Source organism: Amblyraja radiata, chromosome 6, assembly GCF_010909765.2.
Source record: "Amblyraja radiata isolate CabotCenter1 chromosome 6, sAmbRad1.1.pri, whole genome shotgun sequence".
In the NCBI taxonomy this organism is placed as follows: domain Eukaryota; kingdom Metazoa; phylum Chordata; class Chondrichthyes; order Rajiformes; family Rajidae; genus Amblyraja; species Amblyraja radiata.
This window is the reverse complement of record NC_045961.1, coordinates 29,882,046-29,888,045: the sequence shown is the minus strand read 5'-3', so window position 1 is coordinate 29,888,045 and position 6,000 is coordinate 29,882,046. Positions and strand designations below refer to the sequence as shown.

Genomic DNA, 6,000 nt, shown 5'->3' with positions numbered 1-6,000 from the left:
AGTAGTCTGCGCTTCGCCCAACACCTCCGCTCAGTCCGCATTAACCAACCTGATCTCCCGTTGACTCAGCACTTCAAATCCCCCTCCCATTCTGAATCCGGCCTTTCTGTCCTGGGCCTCCTCCATGGCCAGAGTAAGGCCCACCTTAAATTGGTGGAGCAGCACCTCATATTTCACTTGGGTAGTTTACACCCCAGCGGTATGAACATTGACCTCCAATTTCAGGTAGTCCTTGCTTTCTCCTTCTTTCCCCTCCCCAGCTCTCCCACAGCTCACTGTCTCCGCCTCTTCCTTTCTTCTTCCCACCCCCACATCAGTCATTTCACTGCGCTTTACGTGCGTGACGAATAAAACTTGACTTGACTTGAGTCTGAAGAAGGGTCTCGACCCGAAAAGTCGCCTATTTCCTTCGCTCCATAGATGCTGCCTCACCCGCTGAGTTTCTCCAGCATTTTTGTCTACCTTCGACCTGATCAGGGCATCATCTGCCCCCGGGAACACCACCAGGCAACACCTCAGGGCACGCCGACCCCGGGCAACCACTTCGTCTTCAGGACACCCTCCCTACTCAAGGCAAACCCCCTCCCTCCCTGGGCACCCTCTGTTCCCAGGCACACTCCTCAAAGTACCCTTCCCGAGCATCCTTTTCCTCACGGCGCACTCTGTCCCAGGACACTCTCCTTCCTCAGGGCACCTTCCCTCCCCAGGAACACCCTCAATTCCTACAGCACCCTCCTTTCTCAGGGCACCCTCTTCCTCGGGGCACCTTCCCTCCCCAGGGCACCCCCTCCCCGGGGTACATTCCTTTTGCAGGATGGGCATCCTCCCTCCTCCTCAGGGCATCCTCAATACACGGGCACCATTCCTTCACAGGACAACCTCACTCCTCTCCCCAGGGCACCCCCCTTTCTCAGGGCGGGCACCCTCCCTCCCCCAGGCTACCCTCCTCCACGGGGCACCCTCCTTTCTCAGGGCGGGCACCCTCCTCCACGGGGCACCCTCCGTCTGTGTGCCGCACAAGGGCAGCAACACTCCAGCCCAGCCCCGACCCAGTCAGTGCCGGCTCAGCGCCGCGCGCCGCCGCAGGCCAACCGTCGGCCGGTCACGTGGGTCCGCGCGGACCGGTTTAAAATGTCCCGCCGTCTGAAGCGCCCGCAGCCATGTGTCCGCGGCCACGCGTCCCGGGAGTGTGAGAGGCAGATTGTGAGTACGACCCGCTATTCAAATTATAAAAGCTTGCAAGATGTGATGGAGAGGTTTATTCGGCTGAGGGAAGGGAACGGCCTGGGGCGGAACTTGAATCGGCCGGGTGTGGGTTTACAACTGCCCTGGGGGCGGGGCATCAATCATTTACTGGGGGCGTGGCTTGGACCGGCCTGGGGGCGGGGCTTGGACCTGCCTGGGGGCGTGGCTTGGACAGGCCTGGGGGCGGGGCTTAGACCGGCCTGGGAGCGGGGCTTATACAGACACGTGGGCGGGACTTAAAGGACCTTCCATGCAAAGATACTAGAGGAGTTCCTCTAGTATCTTTGCTTCCATGTTCAAGTTCAGTTTCATGTACCAATTAACATACCGTGAACTTTGAGTTAAGTGAAAAGCAACAAGACACACAACCACATACAAGTTAACATAAACATTCAATGCTGTGGATTCCACATTCCTCACTGTGATGGAAGGCAATACAGTTCAATCTTCTGACTGCTGATGGCACTCAAACCATCAAACCATCAGCAGTCTGGGCTGCTGATCGAAGTCCCCGTCGGAGTGATCGAAACTCCCGCGACAGAGCGGTTGAAACTCTCTCCACGTCATGGAGCTCTCGAATCGGCCTCGTCTTACCAGAGACTCGCTATGATCTTTGCAAAGTCACGTAGAGTGGCAAGCAATAATACCGGGACCAACTTGAGTCCCAGTATAATCATTCGGACACCCGCAGTGTGGCAAGGCCTGCATCATGGCCGTTCGAAGGGGGGGTGCATTGGGTGTGACCGCACCCCCCTTTTTTTTCCCATAAGAAAAAAGTCACCAAAAAAAAAAAAAATGGAAATAAAATCAACGTTTCCACTTTGGAAACGGCCAGGTCTCTGTTTTCCCGTCCCCGGGCAGGAGTGGCTGAATCTGAACCCAACGGCTGTAACCCCAACACCAGACGCCGCTGCGGCAGAGCCCGCTCCCCTCGCCTCCCCCCACCGCCGGTGCCCAAGCCATCTTCCCCCCCACACCACCCCTGCTGACCCGCGCTGGGCCCACGCCACCCCCACAGGGCCCACGCCACCCCCGCTGGGCTCACGCCACCCCCGCTGGGCTCACGCCACCTCAGCTGGGCCCACGCCACCCCCGCTGGGCCCACACCACCCCTGCTGACCCCTGCTGGGTCCACGCCACCCTCGCTGAACCCTGCTGGGCCCACACCACCCCCGCTGGGCCCACGCCACCCTCGCTGACCCTGCTGGGCCCACGCCACCCCCGCTGGGTCCACGCCATCCTCGCTGACCCCCGCTGGGTCCACGCCACCCTCGCTGGGTCCACGCCACCCCTGCTGACCCCCGCTGGGCCCACGCTACCACTGCTGGGCCCACGCCGCCCCCACTGACACCCGCTGGGCCCCCGCCACCCCCACTGGGCCCACACCATCTTCATCCCCCCCGCCCGCTGGGCGCGCCACCTTCATCTTCGCCCCCCCGCAAGAAAGAGAGGGGGATGTGAGAGGGGGAGGGGGAGAGAGAGAGAGGGGAAGGGAGAGGAGAGAGATGGGGTAGGGGAGAGGGAAAGGGGGATTACATTGAGTGAAATTGCAAAATTAAGGTAGGTTTTAGAGCTATTATATTTTCTCCTCCATATGAATAATATTAAACAATATCAAATAATATCAAACAATTGGAACTGCTTTCTTTTCCTTGAAAACAATACTGAAAAATATGAATTCCATAGTTTGTGACATAAATACACATTTTAATGGGATCATTATATACAGATGTAACATTTCCATTTTGAGATCGGGGGGAGGGGGGGGGGGGGAGGGCTGGGGGCAAATATGCGTCAAGCCGATAGCCTAATCGTAAAATAGTTAAAAGATAGCCTAATCAATAAAGAGCTGAGAAGAGGAATCAGAGCTGCCAAGGAAAGGTACTCTGAGAAGTTGAGGAGCAAGTTCTCAGCTAATGACTCTTCTTCAGTTTGGAAGGGCATGCAAGAAATCACCAGCTATAAGAGGAAAGCCCCCACTCTTTGGACAATCGTCAGCTGACGAACGACCTGAATGACTTTTACTGCAGGCTTGAAAATCAGAAACGTAACCCTGGTACCCCTTCCCCAACAAACACAGCCAGACACCAGTCTGCAAAGAATAGACCCTGCACCCTCTCCTTCCCATTCACCACTTCACACCTACTTAAGGCAAGACTCCAGTATGAAAAGAGTGGACCCTTTCCCACCCCAACCAACACTTCACACCCACTCACAGCCTGACCTCACTCTGCAAAGACTGGGCCCTTCTACACCCACCCCACTCCAATCATCACTTCACACCCAATGACTGCACCTCCACAGACACCTCTGTCAAGCTACTCAAGTTTGCAGATGACACAACCCTGATTGGACTGATCCAGGATGGGGATCTCTGTACTCTTTTCAGTTTGACATCTTTCCTATAACATGGTGCCCAGAACTGAACACAATATTCTAAATGTGGTCTCACCAACGTCTTATACAACTGCAACATGACCTCCCAACTTCTATACTCAATACTCTGACTGATGAAGGCCAAAGTGCCAAAATACTTTTTGACCATCTGATATACCTGCGACACGACCTTCAAGGAACCATGCAACCATCAACCATTCCTCTGCCCACCTGGCTAATTGATCCAGATCCTGCTGCAATCTTTCACAACCATCTTCACAATCTGCAAAACCACTCACTTCTGTATCATCAGCAAACTTGCCCTGTTCTGTGACGTTTCACAGAGTGCTGGAGTAACTCAGCGGGTCAGGCTGACTATAGAATTTGGGAGGTCATGTTGCAGTTGCATAAGAAGTTGGTGAGGCCGCATTCAGAGTATTGTGTTCAGTTCTGGGCATCATGTTACAGGAAAGATGTCATCAAACTGGAAAGGGTACAGTGAAGATTTATGAGGATGTTGCCAGGACCAGAGGGCCAGAGCTATAGGGAGAGGTTGAGTAGGCTGGGACTATTTCATGGAGCACAGGAGGATGAGGGATGATCAAATAGAGGTGTATAAAATCATGATTTGAATAGATATGGTTGAGTCTTTTGCCCAGAGTAAGTGAATCGAGGAGCAGAGGACATAAGTTTAAGGTGAAGGGCAAAAGATTTAATAGGAATCTGTGGGATATGTTTTTCACACAAAGGGTGGTAGGTGTATGGAACAAGCTGCCAGAGGAGGTAGTTGAGGCAGGGACTATCGCAACATTTAAGAAACAGTTAGACAGGTACATGGATAGGACAGGTTCGGAGGGATATGGATCAAACGTGGGCAGGTGGGACGAGTGCTGATGGGACATGCTGGGTCGAAGGGCCTGTTTCCACACTGTATCACTCTATGACTATCTTTCCCTCTCAAACCCATTCTCCTGCCTTCTCCCCATTACCTCTGACACCCGTATCAATCAAGAATCTATCAATCTCCTCATGAAAAATGTCCATTGACGACCTCCACAGCTGTCTGTGGCAATGAATTCCACAGTTCACCACCCTCTGACTTAAGAAATTCCTGCTCATCTTCTTCCTAAAGGAATGTCTTTTAATTCTGAGGCTGTGGCCACTGGTCCTAGACTTTCCCACTAGTGGAAACATCCTCTCCAAATCCACTCCATTCAGGTTTTTACCAGGCTGGGACAGACGGCAACAGCTTCACACCATGTCCCAAAGCTTGTGTACTGTCCTGCATCACCCAAGGCAGCAGAGATTTTATAGGAGAGGGCAAGCACCGTAACAAAGTAGCTCATGATGGTTTGGGTAACATTCAGGAATGTCTATGCATGGCACATCATGAATATTACTGAAGAACGGTCTTGACCCGAACTATAATCTATACCTTTTCTCCAGAGATGCTGCCTGACCCACTGAGTTACTCCAGCACTCTGTGACATATCACCTAATCATGTTCTCCACAGATGCTGCCTGATTCACTGAGTTACTCCAGCACTCTGTGATATGTCACCTATCTATGTTCTCCACAGATGCTGCCTGACCTACTGAGTTACTCCAGCACTTTGTGACTATTTTCCCTTCACCCATCTGCCCAAGCCCACTCTACCCCCTCTTTTCCTATGTTCCTTTCCACCCATAAACCTCTCTCTGCCTTTACATTTCACTCCTCTTTCAAATCTGCTCTACTTATCTACATGCATTTTTCTTCTTCACTTTTTAGTCATAGAATGATGCAGTGTGGAAACAGGCCCTTCAGCCCAACTTGCCCACACCGACCGACATGTCCCATCTACATTTGTCCCATTCACAGCCCATATCCATCTAAACCTGTCCTTTCCATGTACGTGTCCAAATGTCTCTTAAACATTAGGATAGTCCCAGTCTTAACTACCTCCTCTGGCAGCTCGTTACATACACCCAGCACCCTTTGTGTGAAAAAGCTACATCTCAGATTCCTGTTAATTTCTGAAATATTGGTCATATATTTGGTGCAACAATGCTCCAAAATAAGGCTCAGAATGGATCAGAGAGCATCTAAAGCCCCTGAGCTTCCAGGGCCCTTAAGCGGGCCCTGGACCCTGGCATCGAGGAACTTCACGCTCCGCGCTCGTGATGTGCGCAGAGCGCACATTATTTCACATTAAATTTTTTGTAATCCTGTCATGCCACCCCCCTTTTTGAAAAGCTTCATACGGGCCTGTGCATACTATGACTGGCTGCAAACCAAAGTCAGGCAACGTCGCTGGTGATAGTGTGGTCCTCACTGATGAACTTTGAGCAGAAGGCCAATGGGGCAATGGAATGTATGCCTTTTCCCAGGGTCATGGT

At 52.4% G+C, this 6,000-nt stretch overlaps 1 protein-coding gene across 1 annotated transcript in view; it reads left to right on the top strand.

Annotated features, from left to right (window-relative positions):
* Positions 1-1,098: 1,098 nt before the first annotated feature.
* The window catches only part of deup1 (deuterosome assembly protein 1), a 96,309-nt gene continuing 91,407 nt past the window's right edge, over positions 1,099-6,000 (top strand). The window contains exon 1 of the mRNA XM_033022425.1: positions 1,099-1,203. The gene's annotated coding sequence lies outside the window, so the exon portion shown is untranslated. The remainder of the gene's footprint in view (positions 1,204-6,000) is intronic.